Source organism: Ambystoma mexicanum, chromosome 3q, assembly GCF_040938575.1.
Source record: "Ambystoma mexicanum isolate Mex_15411 chromosome 3q, UKY_AmexF1_1, whole genome shotgun sequence".
Taxonomy (NCBI): domain Eukaryota; kingdom Metazoa; phylum Chordata; class Amphibia; order Caudata; family Ambystomatidae; genus Ambystoma; species Ambystoma mexicanum.
Genome location: NC_090926.1, coordinates 1,068,892,554 through 1,068,912,794, shown reverse-complemented (window position 1 = coordinate 1,068,912,794; position 20,241 = coordinate 1,068,892,554). Strand labels below are relative to the sequence as shown.

Genomic DNA, 20,241 nt, shown 5'->3' with positions numbered 1-20,241 from the left:
TCCCTGAAGAACTAGTGGACCCACAGTCTAAAATAACAGACCTATATGACTGTCTCCAAAATGCCAGTGGCTTAGACACTTCACCTGAAGTGGATTTTGAAAGACCAGATCATGCTGATCCCAGTTATAGGAATCTTATGGGAAAGGTCATTGATTTTATGGATTGGAAAGCAGCTTCTCCGGATTTCGACCAGGATGACATGACTGACATCTTGAGTGAGGGTCCTTTAAAAGATCCTGTTCTTCCATTCCATAAAGCTCTGCACAAAAAGGGTAATGGCAAATTGGAATAATCCTGATTCGATTCCAGCAGTAAATAAGAAACTGGTACCAAAATACAGGACGGCTTTATAAGATTCAGAATATTTATCCAAACATCCCTCTCCTGAAAGTCTAATGGTTCAAGCTGCAACCTCTACTAGGCAATCAATTTACCCATCAATACCACCAGACATGGATAATAAAAAAGTTGATGCTTAGGCCCGGAAAGCTTTTACTTTGGGCAGCATGGCCCTTTAATCGACTGTCACTTGCACATTAGCTAGATTTACTTATACCCTGTGGCACTGCATGTCATCAGTGGCTGAACGCATCCCGGAAGGTGAGGAACAGGATGGATTCCTGGCTGTAGTGAAGGATGGTAAAGAGGCTATGGAGGAATGCCTTCAGTCAGGATTGGACACTGCGGATAGTATAAGTAGGTCCATGGCATCTAGCACGGTCCTGCGCAGATTTGCATGGCTAAGAAAATCTGGTTTTGCACCTGATGTGCAACCTAGATTACTTAATATGTCCTTTGACGGCTTGAGGTTGTTTGGCAGCAAGGCGGACGAAAGCTTGGAGAAGCTGCAGACCTCAAAAGCGGCAGCAAAATCATAGTGCCGCTATAAGACAACCTCAACAACACTCTTACGCAGGCTCATCTTCCTGGAAGAGTCACCCTTTTTGCTTCTATTCCTCTTTTGGAAAAGGGAGAGGGCAGGCCAGTCAGAGAGGCCAACAGAGAAAACACTTTCGTGATGGAAAAGGGAGAGGAGCTAGATCAGCCACAGCAGCGGCTAATACCCCCTCAGCCACTGCTAAGCCACTTTTCAGGTCTTCACCCACAAGGCACCGGTGGGAGGTACAATCGCTCGGTATCTGGACGAATGGCGGGGCATTACGTCAGATGCCTGGGCACTAGAGATAGTGACCCATGGTTACTGTCTTCCTTTCCATGAAAGACCTCAAGATCATCCACCAGGGGGCAACTCTGTAAAAATTCCAGACCCGCTCCTTGTGCAGGAGATTTTAACCCTGCTAGAGAAAGGTGCGATAGAACATGTACCTGAAGCGGAGAGGAACTAGGGCTGGTACTCCCCCTGCCCCCCCCTATTTTCTCATCCCCAAAAATAACAGAGGATTGAGACCCATCTTGGACTTGAGAAGCTTGAACAAGTTCCTCGGGAAGGACAAGTTCAAGATGGTGACCCTTTCTCAGATCCTTCAGGCTCTTCAGCTTCAGGACTGGCTGGTTTCATTGGACCTTTAGGATGCTTACTTTCATGTGCCAATCCATCTCAAGCACAGAAAGTACCTGAGGTTCTCATTATCAGTATCGGGTTCTACCATTTGGGCTAACCTCCGCCCCAAGGGTTTTCACCAAACTGATGACGGTGGTGGCAGTGAGTATCAGAAGGGGGATTCATGTCTACCCTTATTTGGACGATTGGCTAATCAGGGCAAGTTCATCCGAACGAGCCCAGGAACATCTGGCCTTGACCTGCCACTTCTTACACAGCCTGGGCTTCTCCCTCAATTACAAGAAGTCACAAATGATTCCAAGCCAGAAACTCCAATTCATAGGAGCAATCCTGGACACTTCCTCAGGGAAAGCCTCGCCTCCCGAGGAGAGAGCTCACCACGTTCTGTAGATGGTAATGAAGTTTCAAAATGGCCAACATCTACCGGCATTCGACTTTCTAAGGTTGCTAGGCCTCATGGCATCCTGTATTTTTCTGGTGCCAGAGGCCAAATTGAGGATGAGATCCCTTCAATGGGCCCTCAGGACTCAATGGTCCCAGTTTTCGGGGGAGAGGCCAGATCTTCTACAAGTCCCAGCCAAAGTGGCTCAAGATCTCCTATGGTGGGCTTGCAAGAAGATTATCCTCAATGGGGAACCTTTTTGGCAACCATGGTCGGAGATAACGGTAGTGACGGACGCCACACTCATGGGGTGGGAAGCCCACACCAACGATCTGACAATCAGCGGTCGTTGGTCTCCATCGGAGTCCAAACTACACATCAACCTTTTGGAGCTGAGAGCAATCAGGCTAGCACTGAAGGCTTTTCTGCCCTCTGTAGAAGGAAAGAATGTCCTGATAATGACAGACAACACGGTGGCCATGTACTACCTCAACAAAGGAGGAGGCGTAGGATCACTTCCACTATGCAGAGAGGCAATGCAGCTCTGGTTCTGGGCAATGCAAGAAGGAATCTCTCTATCGTCTGTTCACCTTTCTGGAGAGCTAAACACAGCGGCGGACGCTCTGCGCAGGCAGAGCACAGTCTCCCACGAATGGGAACTAGCTCAGGAAGTCTTTCAAGAGATCTTCGCCCTTTGGGGAGTCCCTCAAGTGGATCTGTTCGCGACCAGGGCCAACTGGAAGTGTGAACTGTATTGCTCAAGGGAATTTCCCCCAAGAGGAGCTCTAGGGGATGCGTTCGTAGTGGACTGGGTATTTACACTCCTTTAAGCGTTTCCTCCAGTCCCCGTGATTCTTCACGTAATCAGGAGGTTGTGAAAGTTCAGGAAAACCATGATCCTAATAGCCCCAGATTGGGCCAGGAGGACGTGGTACCCGGACCTTCTGTACATGTCCATCTGCCATCCAATACGTCTTCCACAAAGAGAGGATCTTCTCTCGCAAGAGAAAGGTCGGGTTCTCCATCCAGAAGTCAAGACACTCAGCCTTCACGCATGGTTTCTGAGAGGCTAAGATATAAGGATTGGGACCTCCTGGATGATGTAATGGAGATTTTGCTTTCGGCCAGAAGGCCAGCAACAAAGTCTGTGTGTCTGTATCGTTGGAACAAGTTCAGTAACTGGTGCAGGGATAAGAATGTGGATTAATTTCTTTGTAATACTCCAACAGTACTTTCTTTTTTCTTACACTTAGCCATTTGGGGCTCCAAGTTGGAACTATAAAAGGTTACTTAGCAGCGCTATCTATCTTAAGTGCTCCTCGGAAGAGGTGTCCCATTTTAAAATGCTTTTAGTCATTCAATTCTTGAAAGGGCTGACAAATGTATACCCTCCGACACCTTTTCAGGTGCCCATCTGGGATTTAAATCTAGTCTTAAAATTTCTCATGTGTGCTCCTTTCGAAGCTTTACATTATTGCCCATTAAGACTGCTCACTCTTAAAATAATTCTGTAGTGGCTAGAACATCAATCCGCAGGGTAAGTGAGGTGCAGGCACTGTCTTGTAAGCCTCCTCACACCATTTTCCATAAGTACAAGGTTATTCTAAAAGTCAGACCATCTTTCTTGCCTAAAATAGTGTCTGATTTTCATCTGTCACAAAAAATTGTCTTGCCTTCCTTTTATCCTCCACCTCACGCTAGTAAGAAAGAGGAAAGGTTGCATAGACGGGACCCAAAAAGGGCTCTCAGTTTCTACATTTCCAGATTGGCAAATCTCCGACAGTGTGACCAACTATTTGTTGGGTATACTGGGCACACATTGGCAGTATCTAAACAATCTCTATCCAGATGGATTATTCTAGCAATCTCTGAATGCTATAAACTAGCTGGGAAAGAGCCTCCAGATGGATTAAGGGCTCATTCAACCAGAGGCATGACAACTTCCACGGCTCTTCAGAGGGGTGTCCCGGTGCAGGATATTTGTGCTGCTGCCACCTGGTCGTCAATGCACAACTTTGTAAAGCATTACTGCTTGGACTCTACCTCATATCAAGGAGGACTATTTGCAAAGGCTGTTCTTCATTCAGTCCATAATAAAAAAAATGTAGTACTCCCACCTCCTAAATTACCACTGCAATGGGAGTCTATCATAAGATGAGGAATGCGTGGGAGGACACAATCCATTCCAAGAACAAGTTACTTACCAACTGTAACGTTCTTTAAATTGGATGTTCCTCCCACGTATTCCTCACCGACCCTCCCAACCTACCCCTCTGTACAATTTACGCCAGTTGCACTTTAGCTTCCTTAAGAGCCTGAGGACCTAAAACCTGATCAGCTGAGGCGACCATGAACACTGTAAAAACAGAACTGAGGTAACGGGCGCTGCTCGAGCCCTTTATGCAGCGGATGACGTCGACGTCCGATGGCAGCCCTCGAGGGACTTAGACTCTGCAGTCTCGAACACAGCGCCGCCTGGTGAAAAAAAAAAAAATCTGAAGCAGCAAATGAGGAATACGTGGGAGGAACATCCAATTGAAAGAACGTTACAGTTGGTAAGTAACTTGTTCTTCTAAGCAGGAGCTGAGGGGAAAGACACAAAAATAGAGGTGCTTGTGCGGGTTGACAAATTGTAGGTCAGAATAGTGAAGAAGCCTAATGGGGATTCGCATGAGCACATCCAGGATGCCCAATGCTCACAGCACGTCATAAAATTGTAATGTGGCTAGATTCTGAGCAGGAGTGGCCACTATGACCGTCTATTTTGGTAGGACAGTTTTGAAATCTGAAAGATCTAGGGTGGTGGAAGGGATATCCTAGTCCGTTATGGCAATCCCAAGAAATCTGAAACGGTAGCCCCCCTGAACCTCAGGAGATGGCTTCTCCATCATCATCATCATCATCATCATCTGTAGCAACTTTATAATCTTTACAGATTATTTTAAATTTGTTGGAGGATGGGAGAGTGGTGGGTGTTAGGGAGAGGCAGAAGCCCTTGGAGATCAGAGCGGACCCATGGGTCCTGTGTGATGGAACTCCATGTTTACTGGAAGAGGACTTCGAGCCTCTCACTGAAGTGATATGTCCCCTGAGCTGTGGCCCATCCAATGTTGGCCTTGTCTGAAGGTGCAGAGGAGCAGTGGAGGAACACCTCTGCTGTAGGTTCTCTTTCGGTATTCCAAGAAGAGAAGTTTTTCCTGTAGTGTTTGAGGCTCCTAGCTTTGAAATCAGTAAATCTTTGTTTTAGGATGCACAGTTCCTGGTCATAGGTCCCCAACTGGCCCATCCCCATTTGGGTTCAGGTACTGCTAAGGGCCTAATACTCTGGTTGTAACAGGTGGTGTGACTTCCCAAGCGGTGACACCACCGCAACCTAAATAGAAAAGGTATTTGGAGAAAAAAAACGTAATTTAATTAATGGATGACCCCCTTATGAGATGGGTGCACTTCTTTGACCCCCGTGACAGGAATGCAACCTGATGTCTTGGTGAAGTTGAAGGTGGTCAACAAGACTATTCTCACTCGGACCAAACGCACAACAATGTTCAAAATATCGAAACTGTTAGAATCTTGCCCATAAAATAGGTAGTGAAGGAAAATCCGACATTGTGCCACAGGGCCCTGGAGAGGCAAAACTTCCTGTTAAATTACCATTTCCCAGCAGAAGAGAGCAATGACTGACGTTTTCTTAGACTAATCCTGAGAAGAGGAAACCAGTCCTGAAGGCACGCTGGAATTGCACGTTGGGAGAGAATGAGTCTGGTCTCTGCAGTAACTCCACTTAAAAAAAAAAGACATTGCTTGTTCACCACGTGTGGCTCATGTAGAGACTGTCAAGTATTGGAGGTCTAAACAGTTGTATAAAACTATATTATTTATTAGGCCAAAACACATAACGATAAATGTCAAGGTAGTATATAAATGATCTACACTCTTATGTACACTATAGGAAGCTTCAAAGGTGGGTGGAGGGGTGAGGTGCGGGATACACAGCACTTTACAATGAAAGTTATAAGCAACAATACAAAGCAGTACCACACTTGTTTTAAGTAAAGTGGAGGATAGAAAAAATGATTAAGCAAATAAACAATACGCCTTGTAATTTTAAGGCAGTCCTCTAAGGAAGCTTAGGTAGCTCTTCCCTAGTCAGGTAAGTGAAGTTCCAATGTTCTAACAATTCCAGCTCATTTAGGGTATCCCATGAAGGAATTCACAACCAGTACTCCAGCGTCCACAGTCTGGTAAAACTAGTTACATGCGATTGTACTATAGGGTAATTTAATCCCTATGTGCTAAGGGGGGCACCAAAAGTGGTAAGTAAACTCAGCCCTTAAACTCTAAATCACAAAACTGAAAGCCTGAGTTAAGTAGGTGTTGCTGGGGCCAACTACTCGGGTTTTCATCCAGATGGTCATGGGGTCACAGGTGCAGTGGCCATTTGTCGGATTTTGGTCTGGCTTGCAGCATTTCTGATCTCCTAAACATACACGGTTCCCAAGACTCACCAGTTGGAAGACAACCACTTCAACAACTCTGATGAAGGAGGACCCCCAGGACTTTGCGTCCATATTGAGTTGGCAAGAATACCACAAAACAGCCCCCTCTTCACAGTAGAGAGCAACTGTGGCTGGCAACCAAGTCCCTGGGTCACAAGTTGAGGATCGGCCAAGTGTCCAGCTTCTAGACGACTGTGTCCAGTTCAGCAATGATGCCTCTTCAGTAGATGGTCTGCCCCAAAGAGGCTCTAAAGTCACTTTTGAAGTTCACCGACAGCAGTGCAGGGCATGACTGGTTAGGGCACCGACGAAGGTCAACGCTGGTACTTGAGGAAGGTCCAGAGGTTCTCCAGCGCTGGCTATGGCAGTGCTTATTCCCTCAACAGCAGTCCTTCAGCTCTGCTCTGCAGTAACTTCTTTCTTTAGGGTCTTGGTTCCAGTATGTCTCCATGCCCTCTCTTCTTATCCAAAAGCACGGCCTGAGCGCTGCCCCAGCTAACAGATGGGAAGAATCTGCCCCATTCCCACAGGTAGTGGGTGTTCAATTATGGGCCACAAGTTACCTCACATCTGCCCAGCAACAGACATTCCCTGAGTGGAATGTGTATTGGGATCAGATAGCCCCACTATCAACCAGTTTCAGGCAAACAAAGCATTAACACCGGATACAGCATTGTATTGCCAGAAAGTGAATTCACTTATTTGGGAATTTCTGGGCTCAGAGGGCAGGTCTATAGCCAAAAAGCAAGATGCCACAAAACACTCATTGAGCGTGCTGTCTATTCTAAGGTCTCCAACTTACATTTTCGTTCACTCCTTCCCCAAATTAAGTCTGTTTTCCATCTGCCCCACTCTACTGAGCGTGCTCCTCTTTATGCTGCTAACTCTTCTCTGCCCATCATGCTAAGCAATCTTTTGTACTTATTCTTCTGGCTGTGTCTGCAGCTTTTGACACTATTAATCGCTCTCTTCTATTATCCTCACTCTCCTCTCTTGGCTTTTCTGGTTTGGTCCTGAAGTGAAGTGGTTTCAATCCTACCTGTTGGACCATTTCTACTCGGTCTTGGGGTCTGATTCTATCTCCACTCACCATCACCTACTCTAGAGTCCCTCAAGGTGATATTATTGGCCCCTTTTTGTTCTCTTTACTTAATTCCCTTATCTGAACGGATCTCCTCCTATAAACCTTCATGTAATTTCTATGCTGATGACGCAAACATTGTTTCCTTCCTTTTCTGATTCCCCCCCCCATACCTCAGTCTCTAATTGCCTCTCAGTCATGCAATCTTGGATGGCCGTCCACTTTCTCCATCTCAATTCTTCTAAGACTTTGTTACTCTTCTCTCTTGCAGTACTCGACCATTTCTCTCTCTCAACTCTTTTATTTCCCCTTTCTCCCTATCATTCTCGGACAAAAAGCTAGATGTTATCTTTGAGCCTTCATTATCCTTTTCTTCTCACATCTCCAACACTCTTCGTGTTTGGCATTTTCATCTCTATAATATTCGACATGCTCACCCTTTTCTATCGTTCTATGCTACTAAACTACTCATTTTTCTCGCATTTACTACTGTTCGACATTGCTGATTGGCCTTCGTAGTGCTTATCTCGCCCCTCTGTGCTCCTTTTATAATTTTGCTATTGATCTCTTTTTTCTCACTCACATTACTCTGATCCCACGATCTCGTCTATTTCTTCCCCCCCCTTTTGAAACGTTCCTCCTTTTTTACTTTCTTACTATTGTGTTTAAGTGGATCCATGGTCTTGCTCCTTCCTTCCTGCCTTCCTATCCTCTCTATACACACCACCTTGTTCACTTTCCTCGCAATCTCAAATCGTGCTTACTGGTCCCGTTTTCTCCTCGTACATCCCGTTTCTGCTCTTTCTCACGTCTTGTATCAAATCACTGGAACTCCCATCCACGCTACTCTTGCTCTCTGTCTTTTCCATCCTCCATCTTATCTCCCACCTCTATGCTTTCAAACGGACATCTTAATTTTGGTCCATCTTCATTTATCATTCCCAGTAAACATTTTTTTTAAAATATGTGCTTTGGTGAAAGCGTTTTATATTTGCAAATATTAATATTTATGTTTACCTAAATGGTGAGAGATGCTGATACTAAATTCTAATAGCTGTGGTTTTTTTTCCTCCATACCCAGAAATGTTCATTTTGCACGAGTGTTTGTGTGTGATATATACCCCTTTTTAGTTTTGGCTATTATGTAAACCGAAACCTTTGCATTGGAGTACAACTAGGGGAGATGGCATGAGGATGTACACAAAACCATACAGTGTTTGGTTATTCACCTACTCATTGACTTCCCCACGGCTATGCTAATCCCTACAGCTATTCCCACCCACTTCCTGCCTGCCCAAAACGTAACCTACTGGGCTCTCTTTGGGCAATTTTTATCACACCCTAACATCACGGTTTCCATTGGAGGTGCCCGACAGTATTGTTTCAAAGCAGTCTTCTGAGAGTTAATGGCTTGACTGGAGTGTAAACGTGCTACTGGTGTAATAAAAATGTCTTAACCAGGTCTGCCTACAGGCACTTCATTTATAAGCAGCATGTGTCCTTCACTGAAATCCTGTCAAAAACAAGCATTGGCAAAGCCAACAGGCTTGGCTTGTGTATAGGTATTAGATAGACATTTTCCAGCAATGCTATTATATGCCCAGGTGTACCATTTTTCAGCTGCTAACATCACTGGCTACTTAGTATCATTATGGCAGTGATTGGCAAATGCTTTTCCCATACCTACACATAAGTCAAAACTATTTGCATTGATAATGATTTTTTTTTTAAGGTAGGCTGGTGCAAGGGTATAGTTTACAGTAGTAGTAGTAGGTGTTGCGAACGCGCACACTGTGTGTCGTAGAAATCTCAGGTTTTTATTTTCAAATGCAGGCAGGTCTGGATGAGCAGGTACAAGCTTGGAACTGATTTTACGACAAATGAGTATTGGCCTGTTGCAGTCGACATTATATATTAAGTCTTCTTCTAATGTGCTCGACTGGAAGGATCTTGTCACAAGATAGCAAGAGGATGCTAAGAGTGCTACTTGGTGACCATGGATGGTCATCGTGCAGAAAAGGGGCTAGAATGGTGTATTTGCGTGGCACACTGCTGCAACCTGGAGACTAGATCTGGACAGTTTTTGGATAGATTTAACAACTCCTAAGCCAACATCTCTGCATCACCGATTTTTACCATTTCATTAATGTTCGAGTGTAATCACCACTTATGCACACGATCTGAAGGCCAGATCAAGAGCCCTGAAAACTTGTATCTGATTGAATTGCGGAAACATGGGAGTGGGAAGAGGTACGCACCAACACCACCCAAAAATTGTTTACTCAACGTCCTGTTGTATTAGGAAATGCGTGTCTGATGCCATGAAAGCACAGAAGCCCAACACATGTGGAGTAAGGAAGGTAGACTCCGAAGAACGCTAGAAGTAGAGAGCTCTTCCATGTTACCAAGCTCCTCCCATAAGACCTTCTATTGGTGATGCACTTTCTGTCTGTGAGGAGCCATGCGTAATCTGTTATGCATGTCTCCTGCACAGGCCTATATGAGTGTAATAGCCATCAGTTCACTTCACTCCGAATTGGGAATGGCACAAGTCATCAGCAGCTAAGTTTTAGAAGGTATGGTTTCATGTTATTACATTAATTTGTTTGACAAATTAACCCGAAATTATAAGTCCTTGATCGCATTGCTGGCCCTCCCTTACAGAGACTGCCTAGAACTTCCCCTGCAGGGTTGTGCTTTGCATAGAAAAAATCTAAAGAGGAAACCACTAAATGCTCTCCCTTTGGTGCTGAACCACGATCCATCGTAGCTCGAGGGAAATGTAATTGGAGACATGACCCTTTCCTTCCAACCTTTGCAATGTGTCCATGGACCAAGGCTTCCAATTGCAGCAGTGTCACAAGTAGTACCATTGGAAATCCAGTGCCCACAGGCTCAGCCCTCGTTGTGACGGCAGCCTCCACAGTAGCAGCTGCATCAGAGATGTGCAGGGTTTTGGACAGTTTGGGGGTGATGATGAGATTGACACTCACATTCACAGGTCTCCACTCTAGCTCCAAGGGTCCTGGACAGAGCGCTGTAAACGCGGAAGCCAATGATTCCGTTAAAAAGGCAGTGTACAGAATTGCCTTTTTCAAACCAGGGCTGACAAAATAATACTTCAAGTCGACTGAAAAATTGCTGGCATGATGAGAAAAGAACGAATTACCCGGGCTCAATCCTGCTGCGACTCCGGGTCAGACAGCTCGTCAGCCGCAGAGTCGACTTGAAGTATTATTCTGTCAGCCTTGGTTTGAAAAAGGCAATTCTGTACCTGCCGAAACACGTGTCACCTATGGGCCAAAAGATGACCATTCTTTTCTAATTTTTGTGATCATTAAAACAAACACTTACTTCAAGCAACATTTCTTGAGTGTGGCGCAGAATCAATCCTTGGAGGGCCTTCATTAATCTGTGTTCTGTAATGCACTTACAGTTCGGTATCTCTTGTACTGACTGCATATTTGGGTGGATGTATTGACACCGTTCTTTCTCAGAATATCAATGCTTTTACTGAAAGCAGGGTAAGCACATTCTTTTTCTCCCAGGCATCCGTGCCTGCTGACGTGTCCCTCCGTGTCATTCGGTTGGGAGATGGTCTTTAGATTGCTTCCAATTCCGTAAGGTGAATAATGCTCCACAGAGCTCTTAAGGCTTAATACTGGTACTTCAGCAGAGCAGAGGAGGTCTGGCACCAGGACTTGTCACAAGGGTCAGGTTTCACATCCTTTCATCAATCACAAGACTGAGGACCGTTGTTTGTCCTACCCAGTGGTTGGTGCAGAGTGTTGCATCTTGTTTCGTTTTCAAATTGGAAAAGGCTGTCTACATGGGCGTTCCCGTAATACTACTCATAAACTAAGTGTGCAGGTACCCTTGCTCCTTTATGCGTCCTCAGATTGTTGTTTTTTTTTTGCCATAGGGTTGCACGCAATCGCACATAGTTTAACTTTAATATTTAAATATGCCATGCGTTATTTGAAAATTAATAGCGTGCTGAAACCCTCTCTACACCGAATGGACAGATGACACAACCGCTTCTTGTCAAAGTACTTTTGGCAACTTCACGACTCAACGTCGAAAGGCTAACAGTAGGGAGAGTGGGGGGAAATACGTATTTACGTTACCTGCCAGGCAGCTTAGAATGCCTTTTATATCCCCATTGCTAAAAATTAATAGCTCCCTGACTTTTTTCCGATCCCAATGGAGAATGCTCTTTTTAAATTCTACCCCTCCTGCAACAGGTTCCACTGGAATTATACGCACCAGGTGAATTCCAGGTAATCGAGGAATTTATGGATGGGGTTAAACGTGCATTTACCCATTAGTAACAGATCACCTTTTGGCAGGGATTTAAACCTTGTGTTAAGCAAATTTATGGGTTCACCTTTGAACCTATGCATACAGCTTTAATAAAGGCCATTACATACAAAGTGTCATTCCTTATTGCCATCTCTTTCAGCAGAAGAATAAGTGACTTCCAGCATTGTCTGTGCCAGAACCATTTTGCCCATACACAAGAATAAGGAGATTTTAAGGACGCACCCTAGGTTTTCATCCAAATATATTTCAAAATTCCATGTTAATCAATCCATAGAACTTCCAGATTTTTCCCAAAACCCTCTAAACGGGTGAAAGGGCACTTCATATGGCTGATATGCGAAAAGCTGCCATGCACTACCTCACCATAGGGAACCAAGCTGCTTGAGTTTTCATGCAGAGGGGACCTCGCCCAGCAGTCAGGTCTGGGCAGCTCCCATTGGTGTCATTAACTGACTGATTTGCCTATGGCTAGACCCCTTTTGCAATGGCGCTGATGGGCTAAAAATAGTGGTGTGGAAGGTTGCCCAGTGGTTCAGATTTATTCAAAATCTTACACCCATCACTTTTTTGGTTATATGCTACTCCATGCATAGCACGTGAATCTTAGCAAATTCACAAGGCTCAGAAGACAAATATTACTTACCCTGTAATAGTCTTACAGTGGCTTGTATCCGCTTAGAATCGCATGTGCCCATTCATCTTCCCCTCGTGGGAGTTAATGGGCTAGTTTAAAAAAAAAAAAACCTGTTCAGATGCCTCAGGACAGAAAAGCAATAATTTGAGGATGTCGACGCATGGAGTTGGATCAGATGGGTAACTCTACTCGTAGTTAGAGATAGTGGTACAGAAATGCCCCGGTTGATGCCCTTTTTAGAATTCAAACACAAAACAAGACGTACTACTCCACACCAACCACTGGATGTCAGCGTATGCATAGCATGCGATAGTAAGCAAATGGCCACAGAAAGACGATTGCATGGTACCTAATGTTTGTCACATAAAGCAGCATGCTACAGGACCCCTAAGAAGGCACATCAGAGTCCCTCAGTCCGGCTCATGAATCTCAGAACCCCCCAGATAATGCTGCTCCAGATGTCTTTGCTGACCTGGGCAAAGCAAAGTATAGCCAACAGAGAGTTCCCCTTCCTATCGTCACACGGCAGCAGAATAAACACAGAATGCTGATATAGCCTTCTGTGTCCCAGTGAGGCAGATTGGCCACCGCCGCCGAATGGTCTTCCCCACTGTTGAAGGACCTGTATTACCTGTCGGCTCAAGGTCATAACTGTTTAGACGCCCAGTCACTACGATTACCAGCAGACCCTGCTCGGACTCATGCAAACATATTTGCCAACAGGTCCTCTCCTTGCTACAAGTTCTAGGTCTAGCATGATGAATCCTCTCTTCTAACCAATTCTTCACCTCTATCTAGATGAGAAACCTATTTGATACCGTGAATGCAGTGATACTGTCCACACTAGGGCCCCTGAGACCCCTATCTTCTTTAACCTCTCTTGTTGGGCACACTTTGCTGCCACTGATGTGCCTTAACCCGCTCCCCGATACCTCAGGAGAACACTTTATCTCTGAAAATAAAGGCTCTGTGTACAGATTCACAGGTGGATGACCAGGATTATGGTGAAGATCTCCCATTAGGCCTTCCTATCCTTGATGAAATTCCTGGATTTTGAGGTTCAGCTAGGCCTGCCAATAGAGACTGGTATTTTGGCTGCAGTCTTGTCAGCAGAACAGTATACAAGAGACAGAAGGGTGTGGGGTTCAAAAGCTAGCAGCGATCCCTTTCCGTTGTGCAAGGCCCAAAAGCATGGCTTGGATGTTTTTTCTTTTGAGAAGTAGGGTAAAATAACTTTTGGCCAGATGACCTCTTTGACCATCTTAACACACTGACAAGCACCCCCCTTTTTTTTAACCATAGAATAGGTGTTAGTATCACAGAATTAGGGAACGATTTGGTCTTTTGAATCAGAAGAGAAAATAAACCCTTTTTTTTTTGGAAAACATGCCTGCTTGTCCATCTCCCCATCTCCTGATTCTGACCTACCAGAGGACCAACAGAGTATGGTTCTTTTGACTTTTGATGTCTTGTATCATCGGAACCCCCGCTAAGATCTCCCCTTCACTGAAGGGATGGACTAGTTCTTCGCCCATCCCCTTTCTTAACAGCCTGCAACCTGAAAATGTGATGTTTTGTTCTCAGGGCCTATCTGAGAGGTACATGACAGTTTGTAAGGTGCGTACAAAAAGTTCCAATGAAGTACGGTTTGCAAGCAAGTGGACCAGATTCCAGAGAGACGAATTCAACCGCCGAGAGCTTGCTCGATGATATTCTCTCCTTCATGACTCGCTTATCAAATATCAGCCATTAAGCTTGAGCTGTGTAGTACGTATTTGTCAGCCATCTAGACATATCTGAGCGTGGTGCCAACTAGCTTCTCCTTTGAAAACCCTATCATAAATAGGTATTTCAGTCACCTATTGAGGTTATATGTTTCGGAAGGTGGTCATAAAAAAAATCTGTGTAGATGAATTTTGCGTTCATCTTTTTTTTACTGTGGATTCTGTTAATCCATGCATCCTTTAATTTTTGTGTTTTGGGGCTTCTCCCATAAGTGTGAAGGAAAATGAATGGGACATAGAAAGAAGTACACATTTACTCATCTTGGTGATTACTGTACTCGTAGTCCATAGCCCCCTTTCCTCCTTACTCCCTTCGCACCATCCCATTAATAACACTTAAGCAGTCTGCACTTTTAAAAAAAGGACAGGTGGTTTGGGCAAATAACATGGGGAAGGCCCGCATGTGCCATGTATGTCGTTGTGCATGCTTCCTGTTATATTTCAAATTGCTTCTTTTCGCCATGCTTCAGTCCAGTTTTCTTCCTGGTGGCAACATCCTTAAGGTATGGAGAAAAAGGTGATTATGGACTAGGAGCACAGTAGTCACTAGGTTGAGCAACGTGTATCTGTTATATTTTCTATTGTTAGGGAGAATTCTCAGAAATATGCTAATTCCCTTCTACCTTGGAGACCCTCAGCTCCTTTTGCTGGACTGTAGGACTTTTCATCTCTCATGTAATTTTAATGTGATTTATTCTCTTTCTCTTTTGACTTTGGATTCTGACAAACTCCATAGACGGCATCTTTACATTGTGTCACACATCACCTTTGGTGCAGTGGCACAGGGCAGTCTCTTGGATTTCCCAAATGTGTAAATACCTTCTCTTGGTGAAACTACTGTTTCCAAGTGCAGTGAAGTCAAATTGACTTTACTTACAATTTGTAACTTTGTAGACCCAGTAGACACAATCTTACCATAGGGTGCTGGAGGGGTTACTTAGTATCCCCTTTGTCTAGTTTCTCATGCAACATTTTTATGTTACCCTTTCTACAATTAATGGCTGGTGGCAGTGGTTCACTTTTTACTACCATTTTGGGTTTTTACTGTGGTCTGCGTTCGCGACCCCGGTATGGCACCCATGGGTGCCCATTTCGTCAAAATGGCCCTGTCTTCTTTTTTCGCCATTTTCTGTTGGAAAGATTTACTCTGCGTGCCAAACCAGGTTTGGTCTGTTTGTTCATTGTGTCTTTGGCGAGATTCATGAGTGAAGCCTGCCTCTGGCTCCAGTATGTCTGGCAGAGGCAGGAAGTGAGGGAGGTGTCCGAAACTCCCTGTGCTTAATCCCCTCAGTCACAGAAATACACCCAAATGTGATTGGCCGGGTGGCTGTCCGGCAAGGGCAGCCACCCTGCTGTGTGATTGACAGCTAGGCTGGAATGAATGGGAGAAACCTTCATAAAAGGCGAGGCTTTTTTGGCTTGGAAGGCAGAGTCGACCACTGGACGAAGGAATCCGAAGAACTTGGAAGAGATGCCTGCCGCAACTCCTGGACTGTTGGTTTGCCTGGTGAAGCCCTGCTGCTGTGCTGAAGCTCCGAAATGAGCCTCGATTAGAGATCCCTGCAAGGGCGACTTCTCCCTTTGAGTTGGTGGGACCAATGAACTCCAAAGTAAGCCCGTCTGGACATCCTCTTGAAGCTGGTTGCATTTCCACTGCAGTTGCTGCTGGAACCAAAGAGCCAGGGAGAGGAACACCATATTGTGTGTGTTTCTTTAAGTGGAACCCGAGCGCTAGGAAGATCCTCTGGACTTCCCTGATACAGGACTGCCCAAGCCTGAGCTACCTCAACAGAGTTCTGGACCCCAGAAGCAAGGAAAGTCTGAAGTGGTATCCAAGAACCGCAGTGTTGCTATTTGCTGTCAGACGCGAGGAGCTCAAACACCAAAGGACCGCTGAATTCAAGTTTTCACATTGCTGCAGCTGACCTTCCCATTCCAGAGCAAGAGTCCCCAGACGTCCTCCCTCTTGTCCCCATGACTGAGGCTTAGGAACAGCAGGAACTGCAGAGCTGTACAGGAACAGAAGCCAGCTGGAACCATTTCTTCTAACCAGAGGTACTATAAAGTCTTAGAGAGCTTACCTCTTGTTGTGTAGCATTGCTTGCTCTCAGTTGAGACCTGTCTTGGTTACCTTGCAGAGTTGCTAAAGCTCTGCCCTTCACAAGCCCCCTAGCTTATGGCACTTGAAGTGTTCTATTTTCAACAAACATGTCTACATACATTGTTCAAGACTTTTTACATACTGCGAAGATCTTCAGCTCCCCTTGACATTGTGAAATTAACATTGGCTGTCCTGGCTCCCTGAGAGACTCCTCTTTACCCCAGACTTTGTGCTTTGGAAGGTGTTTAAAGTACTTGCCTGTTTATGAGTCATTTGTTGACCTTTGTTTTATTCCTCTATTTTATGTTTGTTTATTTTGTTTATATAGCGCTTTACGCCAAAGCGCTGTACATTATAACAACAAGAATACAATAACAGTAGAAGCAATTACAAGATATGAGTCAAACCATCAATACAGCAACTAGAAAAATTTGCCAGCAGAGATAAATGAGGGAAAAAAGGGGTGGAGAGGGGAATGGAGTGGGGAACAGGAAGTGAGATAAGGTGACAGCGAGAGAGGGAACAAAGAAGAGACCAGGTAGGGGTAGAGAGGCAAGATGAGGAGGTTAAAAGACAGGTGGGGGGGAGGGAAGGGAAGGGCAGGGGAGGATCAGAGTATCAGGGAGGGAGTGGAGAAGAGAGATTTTAAGGAGACACGAAAGGAGGAATAGGTGGGGATGGAACGGATAGAGAGGGGAAGGGAGTTCCAGTGGAAGGGAGCAAGGAGCTGAAAGGAGCGAAAACGAGAGGAGGCACAAGGGGATGGGGGGAAAAAGGAGAAGGAAGTGATCTGTAGATCTGAGGGAACGGGAGGGAGTGTAGAATGAGATGAGAGAGGAGAGATAAGGGGGAGCAAGTTCATGGAGAGATTTAAAGACGAGACAGAGGTGGAATTTGAGTTGGGAATAAAAGGAAAGCCAGCCAAGCTGTGAGAGTGAGGAGGAGATGGAGTCATGGGGTGAGAGCAGACAGAGGGTGCGAATGGCAGAGTTGTAGAGGGATTTTAGGGGGGCAAGATGAGAAGCAGGGAGTCCAAAGAGGAGAGAGGAACAGTAGAAAAGAGAATAGAGGATATTAAAAGTTTAGTGGCGCGGAAGGTTAGAGAGGAACGTACTTTGCAGATATTGAAAAGGTGGTAGCGACATGCCCGGGAGGTGAGAGAGATGGTGGGAGAAGGAAAGGGAGGAGTCAAAGTGAATGCCAAGATTACGAGCATGGGCAGAGAGAGGGAGATTAGTGGGAGGAAAGTGAATAGAAGGAGGGGGAGAAGGAGGAGGAATAGTGTTGGAGGGAAAGAATAAGACTTCAGTCTTGTCTGTATTGAGAGAGAGAAAGTGGGATGACATCCAATTTTTAATGGCAGTAAGACGAGAAGAGAGCTTAAGATGGAGGTCAGGAGTGAAGGAAGAGAATGAGAGGAAAAGCTGGGTGTCATCAGTGTAGAAGTGATGAGAAATACCGAAAGAGGAGATGATAGGGGCGAGAAGCAAGGTGTAAAGAGAGAAAAGAAAAGGGCCAAAGACAGAGCCTTGGGGGGTACACCATAGTCCAGTGGGAGCGTAGAAGAGGTGCGACCGCCCCAGGATATGGTAAAAGAGCGGTGGGAGAGGTAAGAAGAGAGCCAGTTGAGGACGGCGCCTTTGAAACCTAAAGAGGAAAAAGTGTTGAGCAGTACGGGTGATCAACGGTGTCAAAGGCTGCAGAGAGATCTAGGAGGATAAGGACAGAGGATTGCTTAGAGTAGCGAGAAGTGAGGAGGGAGTTAAGGACCTGGGTAAGGGCACTCTCAGGGGAGTGTTTAGGGCGAAAGCCAGATTGAAAGGGTGGAAGGAGAGAATAGTTGGTGACGAACGCAGAGAGCTGGGAGTAGACTGTGTTCAAGTAATTTAGAGAGGAATGGAAGAAGAGAGATTGGACGGAAGTTGGACACAAGAAGATGATTAGCAGAAGGTTTCTTCAGAATAGGGATGATGGTAGCATGCTTGAAGGCAGAGGGAAAGGTAGCAGAGGAGAGACAGATATTGAAGAAGGAGGTTAGGTAAGGAATGAGGAGAGGGTAGATCTTGCGAATAAGGAGGGTAGGGAGTGAATCAGAAGGTGCAGCAGTGGGATGAGATTTGGACAGGAGAATGGAAACGTCAGATGGAGTGATAGGAGAGAAGTCAGTCATACAGGTAGAGGAGGACTGGGGGAAAATGGGAGAATCGTTACACAAAGAGGAGGCAGTGATGTTTTGGCGAAGAGAGAGTATCTTGGAGGAGAAGAACTCAGAAAAGTCAGAAGGGGATAGGGGAGATGAGGTTGAGGGGTCCTGAGTAGGTGGGGAGAGGAGGTGAGAGAGGGTTTGAAAGATACGACGAGGATGAGAGGCTTGAGAGTGTGGAAGGTTAGAGTAGTAAGAGCGTTTAGCAGAGTTGGGGCTGGAATCATATAGAGAGTGGTAAGGGAAGTAGGTAGTCTGGTTAGATAGAGAGGGGAATTTGAGCCAGCGACGCTCAAGGCGGCGTAGGAGACGACGCATGGATAGGAGGTGGGAGGAAAGCCATGGTTGAGAAGGCTTGCGAGTGGGGCGGAAGGAAGAGAGAGGATAGAGTTGAACCAGGATGGAAGAGATTGAAGAAGACAGAGAGGATAGGGCTTCGTCTGCCGAGAGGGAAGAGAAGTCGGGGAGAGGGGGAAGAGAGAAGGAGCAAGTGTCATGAAAGAGAGAAGGGCCAAAGTTGCGAAGATCTCTTCGGAAGAAGGAAGAGGAGGAGGGCAATGGAGTGGGCTGAGGCTGAGGGGGAGTAAGGGAGAAGGAGAGTAGGGCATGCTCGGAGATAGTTGGGTAGCGTAGAGACGGAGGAGGAGGAATAGGTAGAGTTGAAGATGAGATCAAGAGTGGAGCCAGAAGAATGAGTAGGAGGAGAAGGGAGTGGAGGTAGGAGTCAAGGATGGAGAAGAGAGGGGAAGGATGAGGAGATGAGGGGAGATGAAGATTGAAATCGCCAAGAACTGTAAGAGGAGAAGGAGAGGGGGAGATGAGAGAGAGAGAGGAGGTGGTCAAAGTCTTCATAAAAGGAGGAAAGGGGGTGAGGTGGTCTATATATAATTAGAAAAGAGATAGGCTGAGGGGACGAGAAGGATTTGTAGAGGTATTCGAATGAAGGGAAGGTTGGGAGAGGTACAGAGGGGGTCCAAGAAAGGTATTTGGGGTGGAAGAGGAGGCCAGTGCCTCCACCATATCTTTTTCACCCAACTCAGTATTGCTCTAAATGTACCAGAGATAAATCAATGTCCAGTGTCCTAGCTATTTAAGTCACTTGGGGTTGTAGGAAGTGTCTGTGTGCCATTCCCAGTGGGTGTCCTCTGATTTAGAGAAACTAAGAGTGTGTTTTGAAGTATATTTAAGTGTTACATGTTTTGCTCCCTTTCTGCAGAAGGCTTCTATAACTGACTGTGAAATAAATTCATAAATGTTTCATCAAGAAACCTTGAGTGTAAGTGATTATTTAGATAACTGTATTGTGAAACTCTGTGTCACAACATTACTGCTCACATTGACCCCTCTTGAAATGAGCCTGGCTGTTCGACCACACTACCAACCTGTGTAGTTCAGACTTATACCAAAGGTTGGGTTCCTATTGCCAGGAGGTCAAGGTTATTGTAGTGCACCCAAAGGGTACTGCATACAATCTTGCCTAACATCTATCAGGGCTCATATGTACCCACTCCCATTACCTCCTCAGGTCCCTCTTCTCCTGCGTGACCCTCCCCCTATTTATTCCTTTAGCTTGGTGAAATCTCTGGAACCATATTAAGGCATGTCCCTGCACCCCCCACCACCCCAACCCCCTCTTTAGCATATATGTACTTCTGCTTATTTCCTGTCTATTTAAAAGTGTAGACCAGGTGAGGTGGCAGAGGTATGTCAAGGT

General features: G+C 45.6%; 1 protein-coding gene across 2 annotated transcripts in view; it reads left to right on the top strand.

The window, feature by feature from the left end:
* Positions 1-20,241, top strand: part of NOTUM (notum, palmitoleoyl-protein carboxylesterase) — a 179,306-nt gene that overhangs the window by 146,311 nt on the left and 12,754 nt on the right. The gene's annotated exons all lie outside the window — the stretch shown is intronic.